This window comes from Strigops habroptila, chromosome 1, assembly GCF_004027225.2.
Source record: "Strigops habroptila isolate Jane chromosome 1, bStrHab1.2.pri, whole genome shotgun sequence".
NCBI classification, from domain to species: Eukaryota; Metazoa; Chordata; class Aves; order Psittaciformes; family Psittacidae; genus Strigops; species Strigops habroptila.
The window spans coordinates 23,352,164-23,376,314 of record NC_044277.2 but is presented as its reverse complement, the minus strand read 5'-3'; positions in this window follow the sequence as shown (position 1 = coordinate 23,376,314).

The following is a 24,151-nucleotide window of genomic DNA, read 5'->3' as shown; positions in this document are numbered from 1 at the left end:
GACTAGAAATAAGCCAGAATTTGAGCAATATTTTCCCAGTGCTAGCAGTTCTAGATTTTATTCTAAAAGACCCAAAAACCCCAACACAAAAATGGTTACTGCTATAGTAAAACCTTCTTCGAGAAATAAGTACCCTTCCAGATTCTATCAAAACCTATTTTCCACTGGGGGAGAAAGAGGAAGGGGATTAGGAGGGAGAGGTATGACACTACAGACACCCATTCTGCATTCAGAACTGAGGATAGAAGAGAATTAAAATGAAACACGTCCTACATTTCCTTGGTCTGGGGGTTTACATTAGTGAAACCTAAAGTTCTTGCCTTTTTTTTTTTTTTTTAATTTGCAAGTCCCCAGCTTTATTTCCTTTTACTTTTCTAACTTTTCTGTCATAAAGGTAGATTTTGGCGGTAGAAGAAAGATTACAGTATTTTCCTCAGACTTTCTCAAGGGTGTAGATACCTGGAATTTTAGTCCTGAGCATTTTTGACCAGACTGTGACCTGTGATCCACCTGGGCAGCGGGTGTTAGTCATAGCTCAATATTTGCGTGTGAATTGCTTCAAACACAATTTATGATACTGCTTTCCACAGAGGTTGTAGAAGAGAAGGAGTTGGCGGTCCGTGAAGGTCTCCACTCTTTTCCAGGGCAGCTCTAGAGAGAGGTGGCAGGTTTCCTACAGCCAAACCTTGTGTGCGCCACCCTGCTTGTCCACAGTCTAAGTTACTAAGTGGTGGTGTCCCTCATGGAGGCAGGATGCTATTGAACCTTCTGTATTGTTCATAGGCTTTGCTACAAAATGTCTTCTCTTAAATCTGAGCCTGGGTTTAAAATTCCATGCCAGCTGCCAGCTCTAGTACTTTCACTTCACACTTGTCTTTTCACTTGAGATATCCTGGCCTGTAGATGTTTTCTTGCAGCTTACATAGCTACAACACGTCTGAAAATCCAGCAGTCCCTACTTTGTCAAGTATATTTCACATGACATCTTGCTGTAAGGATCCTGGAGGATTCTCTGCAATGTATTTGCCCTACAACAGACTGTTTAATTCTCTTTCCTTTTCGTCCATCTAAAAAAGCAGAAAGTCCATGCAGCCCCAGCACAAATACCTGTGGCACCATGCACAAGTGTTGCCCACATGCCATCCCCAGCATGCAGCAGAAGGTTGCAGAGCAACACATTCTGTTTTCCTCATTTCTGCTGCGCAGAGGTTCTTTGAACACAGACTGTGCCTCCAGAGTAAAACCTAAGATATGTCAGGCTGAGTTAATTTGTGGGCTAGACAAGCTTAACAGTATCCCTGTAAGGGTTTTGCACAGAATGTACCGGTGTCTCCAGACTTGGAAAGAGTTCGCTTTTCCGAGTCAGGCAATGGGAGCCAAATTCAGATGTGAATCTGAGTTCTCCAACTCCAGAGGGAGTCTGAGTTGGTGTATTTTACACCTTCTTCCGCCTCCCCTCATCCCAGAAGTGCATTATGCTGACCTAGCTTCCCTCAGATTTAGTTTTCATTTATGTTCACTGAGGTGCTCTCAGGCTTGCATCCACCAGCCACAGTATAAATCCCCTGGCTTTTCACATGAGTTCTGAACCTGGCCATCCAAAGCTGCATTTAAGGAATTTAAAGAAGTCTTATGTTAGTTAAGCCCCCACCAAAAGGCTGAGAGAGAGGAGTGGAGCAAGAAAGCAGCTAACAGGAGAGCATAAGTTCAAACTGGGCTGCTTCTTTTCTTTGCCTCCCAGCTCAGTTGCTCCTGAACGTATTCTAAGTTTACATTTAAAATACGGAGCAGGGGAACTTCCTGATGTTATTTTTGGAACCCTGGTCCCGTGCTGACAAGCACCAAACACCCCAGCCAATCCAGAGCCATGGAGGAGAGTCTGACATGTCATCTCCTGCAATCTGAGCCGGGATGGGCATGGATCATACACACAGGACCAAAGCTTAGTTAGCATTTGTGTGCACCATACTAATGTATGTATATCAACATACATCTCATTTTTAACAATGTAATTATCAACACTTTTCTCATTATTGATGGTCTTATCATACATTTAATAATCAACATATATGCTGTTGATATCCTAGAGACAGCTATTTACCATTTCAGAAGAAAAAAGAGATCTATTGAAGAACACATTTACAGCTAAAAACTTGCGTATATCATCAAGAATAGATCTCAGTTTCTATCCAACAGTAATTAAACTTTGAGGCACTTTGGATATTTTAATTTAAATCATCTAGTGACTAGTATCATATACTCTGAGTCATATTTGCTCTGTCTTCACAGTTCTGCAATAACATTATCATGAATAGAGAGAAGAGTTTGGGTCTATGTACCTCTAGGCAGATGGAGGTCTTACTTGTTGTAACATTAGCAACCCTTATATACAAAGAGTTTACAATGGATGCCTCATTGTTGGGGCACACAGTTGGTTGCCCCATCCCTGGTAGTGTTCAAGGCCAGGCTGGATGGAGCTTTGAGCAACCTGATCTAGTGGAAGGTGTCCCTGCCCATGGCAGTGGGTTGGAACTAGATGACCTTTAAGATCCCTTCCTACCCAAACCATTCTATGATTCTATGATGACAGAAACTGCTCTATATAACTTTGAAATTACAAGGGCTTCAGTATTAAAGCTTGACTGCAAATGTTAGAGCTGTTTGCTGATGGTAGCATTTGAAGGAGGACTCCTGCAAAGGCTGTCCTTGCAGTTTTTAAGATATGGCATACCCAGTTTCAAACACTTTGCATTGTAGCTAGCATGTATCATGGTTGGCCTTTTCCCGTATATAATGTCACTGTAGGCTGTGTCTCACTAACTTATCAAACATGTAGGTTAGAACACCTGGGAGGTATCTTTTGAGTTGTTCAGATTTAAGGGGCAATCAAACCTAGAAATAAGTTTACCATCTGAAAATATTCTTTTTGTCCATTCAGAATCAAGGCTGGTGAGTCTGAACACAGATCCTCTATGGTGACTTTGCTGTCTGACTATATAGCACAGAGGCATGATTACACTGAAATCAGAAGCATGAAGCATAGTAAATGCTCATGCGCTGTGTGTGAGCCAGCTTCAAATGGATATTTTGCAGATAGTAACTGTAGCAACGTGAGACTGATGTCTGAAAAATAAGACTAGACAACATCCTAAGAATAATCTCTTTGGGGAATATTTGACATTAAAAAGGGCTACTTGGAAAGCTTCACCATCAAAATTGTCAGTGAAATAGTTAAGGTCACATTTGTTTTGTTCACATTTTGTCTTTACTGTTTTGATGAAAAAGATCTTAAATTTTTTAGGCAATCATTTTTTAGGAACACTAGCAGGCACAACATTGACAAAGCACACAGGAATAGCAGAAATTGTACATATCTTGTGGGGAGAAACAAGTTATTTGCCTGAAATAATAGTTTTTCCATCCACATCAGATTTGACTGGCTTTGGTGATACTCTACATTATGATTACCTCTGGTGTTCTCACTCTGGGTGAATGACATGCTTCAGTTTCCTGAGCTGCTAAGCTGGCACTTTTCTTCAGCACTAAATTCACATTGAAAAGAAAAAGAAATGAAGCCATTATACTTTACTTATGGAAATGTGCCAAGAATGAAAATAGCATAGCCTTAATCCTTTCTCATGACAAAGGGACAGTTTTCACAGGTTATGCATGATAAAAGTATAATTTTTCTTTGGGTATTACTGTCAGAGAGCCATAGAAAAGATTTTGTAAAGGTTGCAATTTATTTACATAATAGAAACAACTTCTGCTTCCAAACACGAATTAACGTCAACATTGTATGTGCTTTGATTTTGACCAGTTTCTCTTAGATCATGTTCTTCCATTGCTTGCCAACATGAGAGACAGAAGGCCCCATGAAGAAAACATCTCTCGGCCTCAGCCAAATTAGGGAACACGTTCTTTGAAATGAAGAAAAGGTGATCTCTCAGGGTAGTTTATTCCATCAACAATATCCAGCATTCTCGGGACATCTGTAAGTAGTGTAATCTCAATTTCCTTTTCCTCAGCACTTTATAAAATCGAACATATGTGAAGAGAGAAAGAGGAATGATAACTGATCATGTTTAGGTGTGATTACACTACTGATGTGACTTAACGATTGAGTTAGAACAGGGCTCTAGAAATGGCAAAGACAATGAATACTGTCTTTTTTCCCTTGCTGTAATGACTCTCTCCACCAAAGACCAAGGAAAAATACACTTTCCCTAAGTAAACAGCAGGCCTGCTTTTCTGACTTTGAATAAAAAAATGGTGAAATTCATAAATCAGCCATTCCTTTTTCACTTTCTATTCTTTTTTATTCCTTCTCCCCATATTCTCTCTCTTCCAGCTATATTCAAAAGGAGGAACTACTCTGAAAACAAAGAAATTACAAACAGTTTTACCTTTCTCTGCTGCTTTTAAATGTCAAAGGAAGGATTAATTCGACATTTAGGCCAACATGGAAAACAGGTACACATTCCGCCCAGCTTTGTGGTCTGAGAAAAGTCACTTAAACTTCCCATGTTTCACTTCCCTTTGTACAAAGGCTGCGTAGAATACCCATCTTGAACTACTCAAATAATAATTCATTTCATTCATCTCTGTGAAGCTCCAAGGAAAGCTCCAACATATACAACCAGCATAGGCTGATGTGTCCTTTCCCTAAGGTGGAAGAATGTGGTTCACCGATAAGGAAGAAATGAGTTATTAATATTGTGTTCATGTAACAGACACTAACTAGTGGTATTTGCCCAAAGCAGGCTTTTTAAACTTTGGGTGCAGAGCTGCTTCACTACAGAGCTTTGTCCCAAGCTCAGATTGCATTATTCCAGCTCACAGCCTTAAACCTTAACTGGTCTGAGATGCATTATTGTTCCTGAGGATGGATCTCACCAGTGAATCTCAGCTGGGCAGGCAGAATGAACTGCCGCCTCCTGATCTCTTGCCTTTCAAACACTGCCTTCTCATTATCCCTTTCCTGTAGATACCGCTGTCCCACTGGGTTTGCTGGTGGGGCTGCTTTGGTATGTTTTCTAACCTGTGCCAGTCCAAGTCAGACAGACTACCTAAAATACTGTAAGGAATAGTGTTTTCTAACCTGTATCAGATGAGGCAGTGCTCTTGTGAGTAGATCAACTAGCAGACTTGAGTGGGACAAAGGAAAGTAAATAGGAATCCTTTTGCACCTCATAGCAGATTTTACTATAGATTTAATTGTTTGGGGTTGGGGTTAGTTTTGTTTTTTTCACAAATAGAAAGAGGAGAAAGAAAAAGCACACTGAAACAAGTGGTATTTAGGTAGCTTCTGCAGAAGCAGGCAATAAAATGAGCAGTTATATTCTATGGGCAAGAGGTAATTTACACCAAAAACTGCCAATGGCAAGACCAGAACAAGATAATCTACTTCATATCACATTCTGGCTCTACCAGGCTAGCAGTGTAGCATTCTTCTTCATTTCAGCTCCTGTTCTCTGTTATCTTGGTAGCTGAAGGTTTTCTGCATGAAGCTGACTGCATTTCCGCACACGCTTACGGTGGATAGCAACTTCTAGGCTCTGAGAAGATCCCTAACCAGGAATTAACATCAGAACAAGCTGAGAGAAGTTGCTTACCTACATGAGTCAATATGTAGTCACTGCCAGTGTGGGCCAATTTCACATCAATGGGCTGGTGCATCAGGTGTGATTCTATCATACGCATACTCAAAGGCTTCTCTGTTCCCATTTTCTGCTCACTGCAAAAGTGAACAAACCTATGAAAATACAGAAACAAGGTTTGGCTCCTGTATGAGAGAGTGTTTTTTGCTCCTCCACATCACTTTTCTCCTTTCACAACTATGTGCCTCAGCTGCATATAGCAAATTGTATGTAGATGACAATAAATGGAGTTTAGCAGCTGCAGCTCTGGATGCCAGGTTCTTTCCTTGCAAGAGAGCTTAATGAGCTTTTAAAGGGCAAGAGAAGCCACAAAGTCCCAGTATGGCTGAGCCTGGGATTTCTGCCAGCAGTGGAAGCTGTAGTTAGTTGAAGGCTGCCCAATCTGTCCAGACTTCATGAGCAACAGCAGGTTGGGGTCAGACTCCAGAGACCCTGAAGACCAAGGTGAATTGCTGGGTCTAGACAGTTTGTATTGTGGATGATTGGATAATAGGCTCTTGTTAGCAGGCTCATATATCCAGCAAGAAATGGATCAGAGCCTCTGACACACCCCTGAGATGACTCTTTGTAACTGTTCTTATCTTTCACACCTCTGCTAGCTTCCTACAGTGGAAGGAATGATGTGTCAGGCATTTGAGCATCGCTCACGTTTATGAGCCTGTTATCAAGCAAGAGTTCAATACTAGGACTTCAGTCATAGGGACTCCAGTTCCTCCCAGCCTGTTTAAATAGCCAGTTCTAAATCTGCAGCCTGAGCAGCCCTGTCAGTAGTTTGGTCCTATCAGAGTGCCATGCCAGTCAGACATGCTCGGAGTGCATGCAGCAGTGCCACAAAATCTGATCTTTTCTAACTGCTCTTAGATGAGAACCATGGTTATAACTGTTTTCTATAATGAAGATTTAGATACAAGTTTTTAAATTTTTCTTTTATTTCTTTATGTCTGTATTTTTGCTCTCTCTTTAGGTTTCAGAAACTGATGGTGTCATTGGTCTTGACCTCTAGTTGCATCTGAAGATCTTACAGTGGAGCACAGGACAAAAGAATGTACAAATGTTGCTTTATTCTTCTTGGATTCCTTGATCTTGAGCTGATTGACTGGTGGTTCCTTTGTGCAAGTTTAAGTAGGCTCTATGGCACACTAGTCTAACGTGTGCCATAGGGCCATCATTTTAAGTAATGTGTACCATATTCAAGGGATTTTCCAGAGTTCAAGGAAGTTGCATCCCATTGCTTTGACAAGTAGGTAATTAATGGCTGTAAGTTGGTTCCTGGTCATCGGATGGTGTCTTTTCTGCTGTGACACCATCCTCCTGCGAGTAGGTAAGGCAGCTTTAACCTTGTTCTGTGCTTGCCAGCTCCAGGCAAGAGCAGTCTGCTGAGGAGAAGCATTTGGGTAGGATGAGTAGTCAATTCAGGAGTACTGATAGTTTTCTCTGATCAATATTTTCAACTACTAAAAGGCAGAAGATGACCCGTGCAAAACCAGTTCAGTCAAGGCAGATGAGAAGCTGTCTAAATTGCTTTTCACCAAACACGTTATGTAAGATGAACAAACAGATCAAACTGGTAGACTTTAGTAACAGCATTTTCCAGCTTTCAATTGGTGCATCTTTGCTCTAACTCATGGGAGAAATATGTTCTCAGCTGGAATGTGCACGTATCCTTACCCTCTGTGCTGCAGCTCATTCTTGTTTAGAGGCTTTCTTGCACAAACTGAGAATGGTCAGACTGAAAAACTTCCAAGTGTGACACACTCCAGGTTTTTCTCATAGTGTGTTGCTCTTTTCTTCCTTTTTGATTGTATTGCCCACTTTTTCTAATGCTGTAACTAAAAAGAAGAAAATAAAGGAAGAATTTTGTAATTTTGATCATATCAGAACAAAATGTTTCACATTTTTTGAATTCCACTTTCCTCCCCCACATTGTTTTGCTGAAAGAATTTGCTGAATTCAGTCCAAACTCCCAAAAAGCTTCAGTCATCCTGCATTTTTTGGCTTGTAAATTATTTGTCTAAAAATTTTTGTTCAGCTCAAAAATTTATCTCAGAGTTCTCATAAATGAGATTTAAAACAGAACAGTTGCCACTGCCATCTTTTGGGGGGAAAAATGACTGTCCACCTGTGCTAGTAAGCATTTTGGAGCAGGGACCTCAAAAGCTTTGATGTTAAAGAAGATACTTGAGTCAAACGCAACATAAATAATTACAGGCTCCTTATGTGCTCTTGAATTTTCACTGACTTATATCTCCCATTCTCCTGTGGCATTGCACTTCTGAATATGTGCTGTTTTCCGTCTCAGAGAACACTTACTGAATTTTTGTTATACGTCCTGTCTCTAGGTTGTGCAATGTGTCATTAAATAATGCTTTTCAGGTGGTTTGGGGTCCATGGGTAAAAGACAACAGAGAAATTAAAATTGTTCTTCTCAGGAAGTTTATTACTTTGTGCTCATGATATAGTAACTCTGTAGACTTGACTTATATAAGTAATTTCACTTTTTGTAACATCTCTAACTAATCACAGTTGCAGTATGACAGATCCAAATTGGACAGATGTTTCTTAAAAATAAAATGTCCAAAGGCAATAGTGTTGAAGTTGCCAATGAAAAAACAAAGACATCTGTACTTTTTAACTAAATTTGAAAGTGTTTTATTATTTCTCCTATGTTTCTGTAAGTTTAGGTCATGTTAGAATCAGTCTGTGTTACTGATTTGTGAAGTCTATTGTCTAGTGATGTCAAAAACTGAAAACGAAATCTGTTTAAATTGGTATCACTCTGTGAGCTTCACTGTGCTTTCCAAGTATTTTTTCATTTCTTCTTGAGGTGACAATCTCCCACGGGCTGTTAAGACCAGGCAATGCATATTTCATGCACTTTCATGTGTCTATAGACGTAGAGAACAATTCAGGTGAATCTCTTTTTCTCTTTCTAATACTGGTATTCATATTTGAAAGATTGGTTTGCAGTAGCCATGCTAACCCAGTCATTGTATCTTAGGGAGATTTTATGACACAATATTTCTGCATCACATTGCTTGTTTGTTAGTTTACGGGTAATGATGGAATTTTTCTGAGCAATAGAGCTGATGAAATCCAAACAGTGGTGTTGAGATGATTTTTAATATCTCTAGCAAGAGCTATATTACTTAACAGGGTCAGGTTGTCTTCTACTTTTGTTTGTTCCACTCTGCAATCAGGCTGATGTTCTAGAAAATTCAAGTGATTGGTAAGCATGGTATAAAAGCCTAAGTAGAACAAAGCTGGAGCAGGAGAGAAGGAAAAATAGAGGGAATGTTTGTCTCACTCTGTATATACGTTTAATTTATTCTGGAAGGTGATTCACTGAAATCAGAGTTGTCAGCTGTCACCCCTACAGAAAAGATAATTTCCTTGCAGGAGAAGACAGACAGCCAGGGGGACAGTTCTACTGCAATATAAAACATAAATTCCATATAATATGTGCATATTTTCCTCTATCTCAGCTTTTCAGTCCAGAAAACACATCTGTTTTTTTGTACCCATTCTAAAAAGACTAAGCTGAAGCTGATGTCCAGATTTCCCAATAAGCTGTAAAATGGATAGACCATTTTTCAGTGGTAGTCTAGCACTTTTTGACTGTAATTTTTTAAACCAACAGGTATTTTTTTTTCATGTGAGCATGACGCAATTTGCTTTTTCAGAGTCTGCCTTCCAGTTGCCCTGGACACATGTGGACAGAGGTGCAGGTGGGTGCCCTTGCCAATAGGACAATGCCTTGTCATTGGCTTCTTGTATTATCAAAGCACCCAAACTGCTGGCTGTCTGAACTGATGAAGGTGAATTGAGCTTACCTAAAAGTACTATTCTTTTAAAAGTTAATTTAATTAATATATCTCACAGTATAAATCAAGATGTCAAGATACATAGGTGTCAATACAGCTTACTCAAAACAGAACTAAATTTGTTTTCCTTCTTAAAGCTTTGGATAGATTATCCATATTTTCAAATATACATTGGGCTTTCAAACTATGGCACTAAGATACATAGAGTTAGTTCTACACTAAGACCTCGGTTGTAATTAATTGTTAAAATGATGACTTGCTATTATCATCATTCTTTAATTCTTTACTTTCATAGAATCATAGAATCATAGAATCGTAAGGGTTGGAAAGGACCTTAAGATCATCTAGTTCCAACCCCCCTGCCATGGGCAGGGACACCTTGCCCTAAACCATGTGGCTCAAGGCTCTGTCCAACCTGGCCTTGAACACCGCCAGGGATGGAGCATCCACAACCTCCCTGGGCAACCCATTCCAGTGCTTCACCACCCTCACTGTAAAGAACTTCTTCCTTATATCTAATCTAAACTTCCTCTGTTTAAGTTTGAACCCATTACCCCTTGTCCTACCACTACAGTCCCTAAGGAAGAGTCCCTCCCCAGCATCCTTGTAGACCCCCTTCAGATACTGGAAGGCTGCTATGAGGTCACCACGCAGCCTTCTCTTCTCCAGGCTGAACAGCCCCAACTTTCTCAGCCTGTCTTCATATGGGAGGTGCTCCAGCCCTCTTATCATCCTCGTGGCCCTCCTCTGGACTCGCTCCAACAGCTCCATGTCCTTTTTATGTTGAGGACATACTTTATTTAAAACAATTTCATTTCCTTAAATGACAAAGGTGACTCTGTAGGCTAAATTGTCTCCATGCATTGTATTGCTTCCTCAGCAGAATAACATCTTTAGTTCCACTGAAGTTACTCTGCATTTGTATTTATATAATGAAAGAAGCCTTCAGCAGTTCAAGGTATAGTAAATGCTGCTCATTTCACAGTCTGTTTTCCTAAGATGTATAAACTGAGATACAGAGAAGGGCAGAAATGGAAGTGGAAGAGGCATTAAAAGAAAAAAAAAAATCCTCACTAATAAATTATTCATATATCTGCATATACATGTATGCATACATATTTGTATATATGTATATACATACATACACGTGCACAGACATTTATAATCATTTTCTATTAAAGTGATTTGGCTTCAGTACCCAGTCACTGGTGGAAGTTCTGTCTATAATTACAAGTAAGACTACATCTACTTCCAACTTTCCCCAAAGCCTAACACGTGGGAGGGATTCAAGCTTAGGGGTTTAGTTTTGCTAGTGCCATAATGTGCACAAAACCCATCTGTTAGATTTGAACCTAAAGTCCAACTCCGTAAATAGTCAGGATCCTGATCTGAAATTGTGGCTTAGCTTGAGCTGCTTCATCACAAAAAAAATGCTAACATAGTATTCAGCAAAGAACTATTTTCAGGTAATATCAACACTATATGCCAACATGCTTCTTTCTTTAACTACATTGCAATTCTTTGTTTTGTTTCCAATTACACTTTTTGCTCTTATTGCACAAGGCTTTCCAAAGAGTTAAATGGTAATATGTTTACTTGAGACTGATAGAAAATTTTTTTCAGGTCTCAAAAGCATTTTTGTATCCTTAAAGAAGTTTTCAAAATATGATGTATCCTTAAAGAAGTTTTCAAAATATGATGGCCAAAATATTTGAAATATGTGTCCCTGTGGTGATGTCATCCTCAAGGGAAACATATTTCTGATATGAAGTATTCCCATTAGGAATCTTGGAGATCTTACATCTGTATTTCTAACCTCAGGAGGTTATCAAATGATAATAGTTAATTGTAAAATGGGATGTCATCTAGTGGAGTGCTGGCAGGCATGTTGGCCGGTAGTTACAGGTCATCACACAAATATTTGTAGAGGAAGTGAAGACTTAATTTGGCCTTAACAATCAGATATCTTAGACAAATATTCATTAAGTGAATAACATTCAGTGTCAGGCAGAACCAGAGCCTTGCAGGTCCTTCTGGGGAGCACAGACATGCATGCACACCAGTGGGGCAGAAAAGCCCAGTGGCTGTAGCAAATCTGTGGGACTGAAGCCTGTAATGTTATTCTTAAGCTAATAGTGACCCTGCAGCTGCTGAGCTCTGCAGCTGGAGGGTCACTATGGTACCCTAGATTGTCATCTTGACCATCAGACTCACCATCTTTAGGAAATACTGGCTCTCCTGTGAAAGGATTTGGGAAGCAGCAGGGTGCAGAAGGAGCCCTGCAAGTGGGGAAGCCCAGAACAGAGCACCTTGAAGCTGTCCACCTTGACAAGGCTAAAGAAGAGGGCCCATGGGCGCACCTCCTTCCCTTCCTCCCTCATCTGAGGGATGCTACCAGGGCAACTTTGCTCTGCTTGCGCAGGGACCTTCTTGTTTCTCAGCAGCCAGTGACAGTGACAGGACCACCTGTTCTGGGGAGGCAGTGTCCCTTCTTGCGCTGCTGCCCTGGCACTGAGACGCTCTGGTACCAGCCTAAGGAGGCAACTGGTGATAAAAGCTCTGGAGACAAGTGTTCTCCATGTTGACTTTCTTCAGGAGTAGTCTCCCAAGGCTTACCCTTTCCTGCTCCTTCATCCTGTGGTGAGGAGCATTTCACCTCAGCACATGTTTTTCTCCTAGCACTGTTAGCAGAGAGGCAGTGGCAGATGCTATAGCCAAGTTGTCCACCAGTAGGGCTCGAGCATGGAAGGTCCCTCAAGAAAGTTAATCCATATTAACCAGAGATGCAAAGCAGATTTACCAGCTGCAATAAAGCATTCATCTTCAGATTCAGCTTAACTCCACTACAAGTGGAATTAAACTATGCTGAAATCAGGTCACTTTAATTCTGAATAATAACATGCCCACAAGAGTTTGATGGGGTGTAACTAACCCGTTTAAAGCTAATTCAGATTCCAGGTTTGTCCCCCTGCAGACAAGGCTATGCTGTATCTCACAGTGTTAGTTCAGCAGTAGAGCTGACTGCAGGGAGTGGGTTCCTGCCCTGATACTCCGTCTCTCCTGTGCGGCTTTATGTGAATGGAGGAACTGAGAGTTTGGGACTGAAGCTGGCCCTCAGCGTTGTTTTCCTGATGAAGCAGAGAGGAGCATACAGGCCTGCCAATGGCACTGTCCTCAAGCAATGCAAAGCACAGCACAACATGATACAGCTGTGCTGGAAGAATGCAAGCCCATGCTGCGCAGAGGCTGTGGGCTTGGCTGCAGAGCCCACTCCTTCGCTGCTCACTGGAGGCGATGGCAGCCCCAGTGTGAACAGGATGTCTGGGGTGGCACCAGAAGTCAGATTCCTGCAATGAGTTGATTAGCAGAGATATCAAACTGGCTACAATTTCCATGTAGTGCCAGCAGCTGACTGCGGTGGGGGCTTGTGCAGAATTCAGTGCCACCCAAGCTGGGTCCATGGAGGAGACTGCAACAGCTGTATCTAGTGCAGTGGTGTACAGCTGTGATCATAAAGTGGCAGGAAAGTTTGGTCTAGACCCTGGTCAGAAGTTCACAGTGAGCTGCTTAGCCCTTCTTCGACCCTAACCTAGCTGGCAGGTATCATACAGATATCTTAGCTCCTACTCTCTGGAGAAGAGGACACACATAAGGGTTTAAGGGTCAGATTGTTAAACCTCATGTTGTTGCCTTAGCAAGACCTCATTTCAACAGACAGAATCAAGAAGAAAACATGAGAATTTCCTTTCTCGCCTGCACCAGTCTATTGCATTAACAAATAAAAAGACAGAAAATGTTGGTGGTAGGATTTTAGAAAGTTTCTTCATATGGACCTAAAGAATGTCCTTTCAAAATCCTAACTGTAAGGAAATTTCTCCATTCTTCCTCACTTCTGGGATGCACACATGTTTTTTCACCCTATTGAAAAGACATTCTGATACTCATCAACAACATGCAGAGACTTACCCATGTGGATTGAGGTAAGAGCCTGAAATAAATCAATGTACAATTCTTTTTTACGTTGTAGACTCAAAAAAACAGCAGAACTTTGAATTGTCAAGATGGCTAAGACATATCTGAGGCTGATGCATCCAAAAGAACATGTAATGACTCAAGCTTGAGCTTTTTATATCCATTAGGAATAGCTAAAATATGCCTCAGCATCAGATGCTGTAAATCTCTGCTGGAAGAAGGCCACAGAACTCACAGGTGAGTAATTTCTCTAGTTCTGCACCACCACGGATGCTGAAATATCCATGTGGGTAGCCAAACTGCCATGTGCAATGAGAAATCAACACTCAAATTCTTACAGACATGATTATCCATAAGATCAGAGCTCAGTCTGTCTGATACAACCAGAATAGACAAGATGTGCCTTCCTTTCTCCCACATGAACTATGAAAGATGCCTGAAGTCTCTTATTGGGCATTTTATTTATCTACACAACATGTACAGCCAAAAATAACTCGTAGGTAATATTGCTAATTGTTGCCATCCCAGGTGAAATCAGTTAATTCTTGTGATAGTCGCTTCACCAACACCATAAGGAAGTCTACGTACTTGTTCTCTCAGACTGGGAAAAAGTACAGAATAATGATGAATGCTCAAGAAAATGTGAGATTTTGGTTCATTTAATTATGCCATTAAAGGCGCCTTGTGTTGTAAATGTGCCACTAAGGGAGACCTTCAGCATCTAATGGGTTGGCCATAAGGTTGTCCAAGCTTTCAAAGGCTGAGTGCCAGGTTTCACTCATGGAAGTCCATGCTTTAAATGCCAGGTGGTATTTAAGTACCAGGTGGTAGAGAGCATGTGAGGAACTGTTTGGTGCTTAGATCTGTACATTGCACTGATTTTGCTTTCTGTTACTCCCAGCCCCAGGCAGGGTCAGCAAAACAGACAGCAGGCTGGGCAGAGCTGCCTGGTATGCCAGACTCCATCTGATGGCAACCAATGGGGCTTTTCTGATTTAGATAGTAGGACAAGAAATCCCTGAAGAACAGAATGTATTTCCTTGATACATATAAGCAATTTACACAAAACAAAAACCTTTGGAAAGCATAAAATTATCAGGTCAAATTTCTATATCTGGTAAGCAAAAAAAATTGAAAGGAAATTTATTTTGTAGTCATGTTCAATAAACCACTGACATGGTCTGGATTTTTACCCTAGAGGTTAAGAATCACTCACATAGAACTTGACTGGCATCATCGCTATTACTTTTCAGGGGACTTCACTCTAGAAACTTATTTTCTTTATAGTCATGTTCCTTTTTAAAATCGTATTTACCCTTTTTTGGTTTATGCAGCAAAAATCCCTCCAAGTTGTATGTTACAGGGTTTTCTTCTTCAACACTTACACATATTATTAAAGTAATGACTGAAAGACTGGCATTGTCTGGCTCTTTGGAAAGTCACTGGAAAGTGCAAGAAGTCTTCACTGTCACTTGTAATAATTAAAATGGTTTGGCTCTTATCCTTCAAGATGTTAGAATTGAAGCTGAATGAGAGTTAAAATACTATTAAAAGGCCATTTTAATTACCTTAAAATTCTCATCTTGCAATGGCAACACCACTTTACTAATCCCACAGTCACCACATCTTCTAGCCTGCTTGGAAAGTGAACATCTAACTTTAAAAAAAAAAAAAAGAAAAAAGAAAAACTATTTAAAAAACCAAACCAAATCAATCAAAAATCTTAAGACCCTACAAATAAAATGGAAAGAAACAAAGAATGAAGGTATGTTTCTTTTTTTCATCTTTAATTCACTAGTACCAACATGCTTATGTTTTGGAAAAGGGATGTTGTTATGTCCAGACTGATTTGTTCCTCTCTAGTTGCAGTTTTTGCGATAGGTTAGAAGTGATAGAATTCAGTTCACCTCCCTCTTCAGTTCGGATGTTACTGCCCCCATCTCACTCTCACCTATTCAGAGAAGGAATGTCATGTACAGCATGCTATTATTTTTTGTTCAAGTGAAAGGACATGTTATTTATAAAACATACTCGCTTTTCCACACCTAAAGGGCAAAACTGAGCCTTTTGACTTTCCACCTTTCCAGATGTGAAATTCCAGATCAGACACCAACCTAGAACAACCTTTTTTATGGGCCATCTCTTCACCTCTCTTCCATTCCTTTTCACTGCCAATAAATTGCATGAAAAGCAGTTCTGGCTGTCTGAGGACTCTGTCTCAGAAAGAGTGTAGCAAGTCTTGAGGGGCCTTTGACTTTTTAGTGTTTCTTGGTACAGAAGGATTTAGCATCAAGAAGGAAAAATAAGAAAAATAAACAGATAAACTTTTTCTTCCTAATTTATAGGGTAGTCTGATAGAGGAGCAAGTCACATCTGATCAACCCTCTCATTGGATGAAATCAGGTCCAACAGGCCCAAAGTTTCTAATTTGAGATTGGGGGTAATTCTACTTATGCCTCAAGCATTTTTACAATATTGAAAGTCTTATTCCGTCAACCTGTCCATGTTGTGTTGTCTGGCAGTATAGATCAGTCGCTCTACTACCCAAATCCTCTTGGTTGTCTATGGGCATCCTCCAGTGGCTGCTTGATGTTGTGGTTGTCACACATCAATGGTGTTAGAAATATGCACAGGTTCTACATTCTAATACCAGAAATAACATGCTGGTAGGTACAAAATAGGCAACAGACTCACACAGTTTTTGATAGTTTTTTGAAGGACATAAATCGTCTTCTTACCTGTCCATTCAGGTTTCTCCTCACAGATTCATGTCTTCTTTAAGATCAGAAAAAGTGAAGTGAATTTATATTTTGCAAAATCATGTGAGTTGACTATATTTGCCTTTGTCCATCTTCTTTCCCCTTGTGCTTTCTCTGTGGTGGTGCATGCCCTTATTTTGCGCGGCAGGCACTTTAGGAGAGTAGCGTGATGTGAACCCCTAGAAACGGGTGTCTTTGCATAAAAACAACAAATTATATTTAAGGTGGCTTGTCCTCTGTCTTAAGGAGCAGACTTAATCTATGGAGCTCTTGTATGGGTGAGAGCTTGTGTATCAGGTTTAGAGGAGAACTCTGTGAAATTGTCATTGTGGTAGGATTGTGTTACAGACCACCTGAACAGGATGAGGAAAAGGCCAAAGCCTTCTTTAAACAACTCAAGAAGGTCCCTGGATCAGAGACACTGGTTTTTATGGGGTATTTCAACCACCTGACATTTTCTGGAAAAAAAACAATGTGGGATGCAAGCAGTCAAAGCAGTTTCTGAATGGGATCAGGGATAACTTCCTGGCAGAGGTACTCAGTAGGCCAACCAGGCATGACACAAAGTTAGATCTGCTGTTACAAGCAAGGAAGAAATGTTTGGAATGTGATAATCAGTAGCAACTGCTGTTTTAGCACCCATTAAATAGTGGAGTTGAAGATCCTGAGGGGAGTAAGGAGGAAGAAGAGCTGGGTACAGACCTTGGGCTGCAGGCAGCTAGGCTTTGGTTCATTCAGGAAATGGACAGATGGGATCTCATGGGAGGAGGTCTGAAAGTAAAGACCTTGGGAAACTTGGTGGGAACAAGAGAGAACAGACAATCTCATTTTCAATTAAATTGAAATAAATAATTTTCCAGTGGGCTGTAACGAGAAACTTTTTTTCCCATGAGCATAATCGAGCAGGGGAACAAGTTGCTCAGAGAGGTTGTACAATCCTCTCCCTGTTGGTTTTCAAGACCTGACTGAAAACCAGGGCTGACTGAATAAAGTCCTGAGCAACCTGGGGATGACCTGAGAGCTCACTGTGCTTGTATTAAGAGCCCCATGAGGTTCCTTCACACCTGAATTATCCTGTAATGCTATGAGCATGGTAGCAGTCTGCTGGAATCAGTTGGCTGTGTGAAGATCTAACACCAGCTCTGTTCACCCTAACTCCAAATATTCACCTTGATCCAGCTGTCCGGAAGAATAGCAGTACACAAATTATTCACTTTTAAAGGTGACATGCAAATCTTAAAATCAAAGAAAGTGGTAAGAAAGAATTGGTTGGATCTGTCTTCTATGACAGATATTACAAGTGAAATTCAGCACTTGACTGATGGGTAGGTACTGTGACCACCAAACTCTTCTCCCAAGGGCTGTAGAATGGAGTTTATCTACACTGCTCCAGGACAAGGTGAACTAGCTACCAGGGACAAAGCTGTATCTCTGATTTACGCAGTATTAGGTGTTCATACACCAGACTATTACTGTTATTTCAGCAAGTGACTGTGTTATAAACCCACAAGCAATGGGCCAGGCAGGTTGAGTATTTCAGTTCCAGACCATCTTGCCTTTGGATTTTCATGTGTAGAGGTTTTCAGATCTTATAGTGACTCACCACCTGTAAAAGCAGACAACCTAATGGAAAGAAAGACCAACCCTTAAAATGTTGTTTTTCTCCACAGCTCTGTGGTGTAAAGAAAGTTATAAAAATACTTGAAGCAGGACTTGGTTTTTTGTTCTGTTAACTCTTTCTTGTGCATCACAGAGCCATTGTTTAAGTACAACTGAAGAGAGACTAAAGAAATTCAGTATGTTGTGTTTCCAAATGTCACACCAGCAATCTAACAACCAGTCTTCACTGCTTGTTTGCTAAAGAGTTACATCGACAGTGAACTTGTCATTGCCAGTGGAGCAGGGATAAATGATCCCTGAGCACTAGGAGCTCAGAGAGAGGCTGAGGTTAGGAATCTCCCGATTTAAACTGGATTGTTGAACACCTCATCCTGAAGTTCTAGGGGACTGATAATCAGCAGCAAGGGTCTCACAGGTGGAGATGAAAGAAGTTTGAAAAGGAGAGAAAAGACATTCTGAAAAACACAGGGTTTTAGGTGTATCTCAACAGTGTGCAAGGGTTTAGAGAAAAACTTGAAAAGAAGAATAAGAAAAGATGAGGGTAAACAAAAAGTAGAATAAAGTAAAAAATTGATATAATAAAAGTGGACTTAAGACTTAATTCCAGACTTAAGGTGATACATTCTTCTGTGATATAATGCATATCTAGAATAAGGAAAATGCACAAAATATGCTTGTTACCTGCTCTAAAACCAATAGGATGGATATTCTTTTTTGTATAAACATGTTGTGTACAATTTTTGTTCTAAAACTGTAAAAACTTAAACAGAGAAGGTAATTGTCAGTGTTATTAGAACTGTCTGGGAAGAGGTTATTGATAGAGTACATGAAGGATATTTTTTAATTGATCTTACAAAATATTTTCATGAATTACTTAAACACACAGAGAAATAAGTGTATTAATGGCACTTCCTGTTGATAATGAACTGGAAAGCATCATCAGCTCTGAGGAGGTCTGCAATAACAACAACATGGTTAAAATAACACAATTCTTAGGAGGCACCAGGTATTTTCAGTAGTGGGAAGGAAAGGTGAATGCTGCTGGCAAAGTTTCCTTCAATAACTGTGTAAGAGTCCTCTCCAATCAGAAGGGCTGGGATGGCTGGAGGAGAGAGCGCTTCTTGTGGGACATGAGATTTGGGCAGTTCATCCTCCTTAGCTCAGCTAAAGGAATGAAAAATGAGAAGAGATGTAACTAATCCATAGAAATATGTCACAGGAACACCAGAGAGGGAAACACTGCTTGTGTTGGAGGACACTGTTTATGCAAGAACAAGGGGGAATACACTGCATGAATATAAATATTGAGTGGAAATGAGAAGAAATTTCTCTGTAACAGGGATATTTTGGAACAGCCATCCAAGTAGAGTATCAGAGGAAGATGGCTCATCTCATTTTATATTTCAATAAGTATGCTTTTCAATCAGTGCTATGTGCTCAGGTTAGGGACATACGCAGATTAATGGGTTTACAGAGATAATTGTGTGTGGTGGATGTTTAGTATAGCAGTCTTTCTGACTAGTTATGTCCTTTTCTGTCCCCTCTTATTCTAAATTATTTAGAGCAGTGACATGGAGATTATTTTGCCAGATTTCAAGTCAATGGCCTAAATACAGGACTGGTTGCTGCAGCTCTAGGTATTTTCTTGCTTTTGGTTGCTCTTCCTTTTCAATTCAGATGGTCTCATTTTCCCTTTTGTTGTGAAAGAATAGAGAAAAATTAAAACCTCCACAGCCACAAATATGGGACTATAAAACTGCTTCCTACCCTGAGAATTACTGCTGGACTCAGAGTGCTTCAGCTCCACCTGTAATGAGATATGGGAATACAGTTTAAGTACTTGGGGAGTGCTGCATAATCACCATTGCTGAGGTGGGACACTGGGGAATCACACACAGCACTGCTGGCAGATTCTGTTGGTGGAATCCAGCAACTCTCCTGCCCTTGGGTACAAGTGTGGCTGGTGCTGGCCTTGGGTGATCCTTGCACATCACAGCCAATGAACCACCTAGGTAAGGCCTGAATTTGTTCCAGCTGAAGCTCATGATAAAATTTTCACGGTGACCTATAAGAGCTGGCTAGCAGATGAGAAAAATCTGTAAGGCCTTATTTCAGAAAAGTATGAGTTTATCATTTCAGTCAATACCAGTATCTCATTCAATAACAAGCAAGCTTAAGGAACTTCCTTTTTTGTTGATGTCTGATTTTGGTTTGACTTCATTTTAAATATCTCAGGGAGAGTGAAAAGTGAGATCTAGGGGTCAGAAAACAAGGCTGACTCTCTTTTACGAGATACTGAAGACTGTGAAAATGCACAGAAAGCTCTTACAACTTTACACTGTCTGACCCATCAACTTAAACTTTCACTCATAGCTAGGCTCTGATTTCTCCAGATAATTAAGTTAACTGATTACCCTAAAAAGATGAGCCAGCTCTAGGGAATGTGTAAGGCTCTCAGTAGCTCTAAAACATTTTTTAAAAATTAAAAATATTTTAAACCATCCACTTAATTTAAATGTCCACACAGTATTATGACTGCTTGGCAAATCTAGCTCTAGCTGTGCTATTAACACCCTTTGCATCTGATTCTTCATACCATCAGAGGGCACCACAATAAACTGCTTATTTAAAAATAAAAAACCTGACTGGTCTAGGTAAGGTATAAATTCTACCCAGGTTCCACATCACAAAAATAAAAAAGCATATAATTTTATGATTCTGATCTCTTCTGGTCCAACATTACCTACCACTGTGTGCCTTCCAAGAGCGCAATGTTGAGTTATGGCACTCTGTTACCGATGTTGATCCAGGATTCCAGTTCAGCTATAAATTAGTGTCATCGGCAGAGAGTTATTATATCAAAATAATCCTGCAGGCATTCACCCTGTAACATCACTGGGAAATAAAAATGTTTGCTGAAAGTCAATCTACACTTAAAAATTTATAGTATCATTTCACTTTTTATAGTCCTGTTATATGTGTGCATTATTCATTTTTCTTCATTCAAATGAATCTCTACTGAGGCTAAAGCTGGTAAAATTTAAGGCAGTGGGTGCCTGACAGTAAATATTAACAGTAGCTAGGAGGCAGGAATAATTTGTTAGGAGTGAATCCCTGTCAAAGTCACAGATTTCCCCTGGAGAAACACAGCCTTTTTATCAGCTATATATTTTTATTACACCAAATTTCAGTTTTCTTGTTAAAAGACAGTCTCCTTAAGCCCCTGCATTTCTCCTGCTCCATTCCCCATGGTTCACAAGTACAATAGTGAATGTAAGCTACAATAAAAAGGTCATTTTCTTCTTTCAGCAACAGTAACACAAGTGGCTGCATTTCCTGATTCTGGATTAAGTTCAAGATTTCAAATACGACCGGGCTCGTTTCTGATTAGAAAGTTTGATATTTATCACAGACTTTCCTGTCTTCCATATCCAGTGTGAGTGAGATTGTAAAAAGGTAAACTGAAAGGAACCATTCTTTTATTCAGCAATTAACCCCATCTGAGTAAATAATACGGTGTTGTGCACTTGAGCCTTCGCTGTTATGCACTGAATTCAGAATTCAAAACGGCTTCAAAGCCGCGTTCGTGAAATGATGACAAGATGCTGCAGAAACAGCTTTTCATGTGGAATATAATGCAAGTATTGTGTTACATAGTACAGTAACAAATAGAGTATAGTTGTAATGATATAGCAGATAAAGTGTCTGGAAGTACTTACCTGAGGGAAACTCAATCTTATTTTACTTCGGGGCCTGAGGTTTATAAACAGAGTGTACGGTCTTGAAACTTAAATATTAGAGGAATCCTTTTATTGGGGGAGGGAAGAAAGTAATGTTTCTTATTACGGGCAAATAAAATCTCTGTGCCCAAATGCAAGGCAGAAATAGTCCAAATTCCTTCAGATGGTGTCTCAGCTTGACCTTTTTTTTCCACGACAGGCTCACAAAGTCCAAGAGAAGTATAATAATGCCACTAGGAGTTCTGGCAGGATAATGGCGTGGACGGGCATGGGAAGCAGAGAGGAGCCATGCAGCAAGGGCTGGATTATACAGTCCACTGTGGGGGGGCACAGAGATGGTTGAGGTGGAAAAGGGAGTCCTGCCATAGGGAGGTCTCTAGGTCCCACTCATGCATCCTGCACTAGAGCACAGCACCTGTGAGATACCCCCATGGCTTTAAATATCCCACTTCAGGGTGCGAGGGCAGCTTAAGCACAACACAGCAGCAGGAGTGGGCAGCTACATCTATTGTAGTAAACAAAGCAGGACCAGGGTGCAGACTCACAATTACATGAATCATTTAATTCTTTACATGCACCCTGAAGTAGCTTTTGACCTGTCTGTCCAGTCCTGCCCTGGGCATTACTGGGGCATGGTTCAAGGCTAACATATACCATGACCACTGCTGAGAGGTGCTCCGGGCATGGCCATTCTGCCTGGGGAGGTGAGACGGACCAGCCATGTGGTTGTGAGCAAAGATCACACAGGTGCTTGCCCATCAACCTCAGAAATCTCACCACTCTGGTTTATTTAATAACCCTTCTGCGTCTGTATTGAGCCAGCCTTAATCTGAAAGGGAAAAAAGTAAGAAACACTTGTGCTGTGACTTTGAACTTCCGTTTCCTAAGATATTTTTCTATGAAGACTATAATTTTTGCAATACACAGGCAGAAAAAAGTGAATGCAACCAAAATAATTTTACCACATGTGGTAAAATTATGAAGGAAGTATAAACTCATTTCCCAGAGTTTCTTCAGATTTTCAAATTCATTTTGATTTTGAAATGAAGTAAGTCTGTGAGGACAGATTTCTGGGTAATTTAAACATTTTGGTTTTAATAACATTAAAAATTTTGATTTATTTTTAATTTTAATTAAATGAAAAATCAGAAAGAATTCACTCAGAAAATATCAAACCAGTCACTTTCAACATTCTTAGAAAAATTTCCTCTTTTAATACCTAACAAAAGTTTTAAGAAAACTCAAACAGTTCCATGAAATCTTCCAGTTTTGTCAGACCTTCATTTTTCCCATGGAAACTGTGTCCATCCACATTTCCTTAATAATGCTGACCTGAAGAAGGATTCACAGAGAGATGTATTTGGTTATTTTGTTGGTAGCAGATAAATCAGGCTACAGTCTTTGCCATAGTCTATTGGTCCAGACCTGGTTGATTTCACACATTTCACATATAATCTACAGCTGTAGTCAGTAAAATTAAGCAAACTTGTCTATGAAAGGAAAATAAATACTACGTTACTTTTTTTTTTGTCCAGACAACACAGAGCAGTTGTTATGCTAGTGCTGAACGAGTGCTATAACCAACTCTGGTCTGGAGGAATGAGAGCATTTTCTTTCCATACTTGTTCTCTCCAATGAAGTTATTGAAAAGGTGTCAGATAGCAACTGTGAGCAGTTCTCCAAAACCTGAACAAACATCACCAGGGGTTATTTCCTGTACTCCAGAGACAGTATGCCTGCGAGCCATCAAACAATAATGGCATTAGCTCATTTCTGGACAGAAACAGGCTTCAAGGAAGGACTTCAATGTAAATTCAATGCATCTAGCTATCAGTCCTTGAGTCACACAGCCACTGGTATCTGGATCTGTTTTGCAACTTCACTTGATTTTGCAGAGAAGGACCCAGACTTCTCATCCTTCTGAAGTCCAGATGTGGAAATCACAGGTGTGCTTAAAAAATAAATGTGTTTAAAACAAAAATATCAAAATAAGATCCCCTATGTGTATAAAATAATTCTACCCAGATTTCCAAGGTGTTTCGGTTATTCTTTTAAATACTTACATTGTTGGCCAGTATTTTACTTCCCTTTTATCACTTGTCCAACAGCTGCTGGGGACCCAGGGGAGGTGAAAATACAGGATTCCCAGGAGAACACCAGTAAAGCTGGCAGCAGAATGCCTTGCAGATGAAGGCATAGCACAATGTAAAGGCTGGAAGCTGATGCTAGGTGAATTCAAAGCAAGAAAAGGCTGAAAAGCTTTAGCAAAGACAAGCAGAAAGACACATCAGTTCCAGACAGTGACAAATGCATGCACACTTGCAGGGAGATGCTTTTGACGAAGACCTAGCTCTGCTCCTTGCCCAAGCAGCCACTTGCTGTGCAAGTTTATGGAAATAGTTTCTCCTCTTTCACGTCATAGCATTTATTCTACTCAGAAACTCGGTGCTTCCCACCTGCAGGCTGCTGGGTATGGCTTACAGCATCTGGCTACAGCTCAGTCTTTTGAGGGCAGACCATACTGCAGATCAGCGTGGTGTCACTGTAGCAGTGATCTTTACAAAGGTGCCCACGTAATG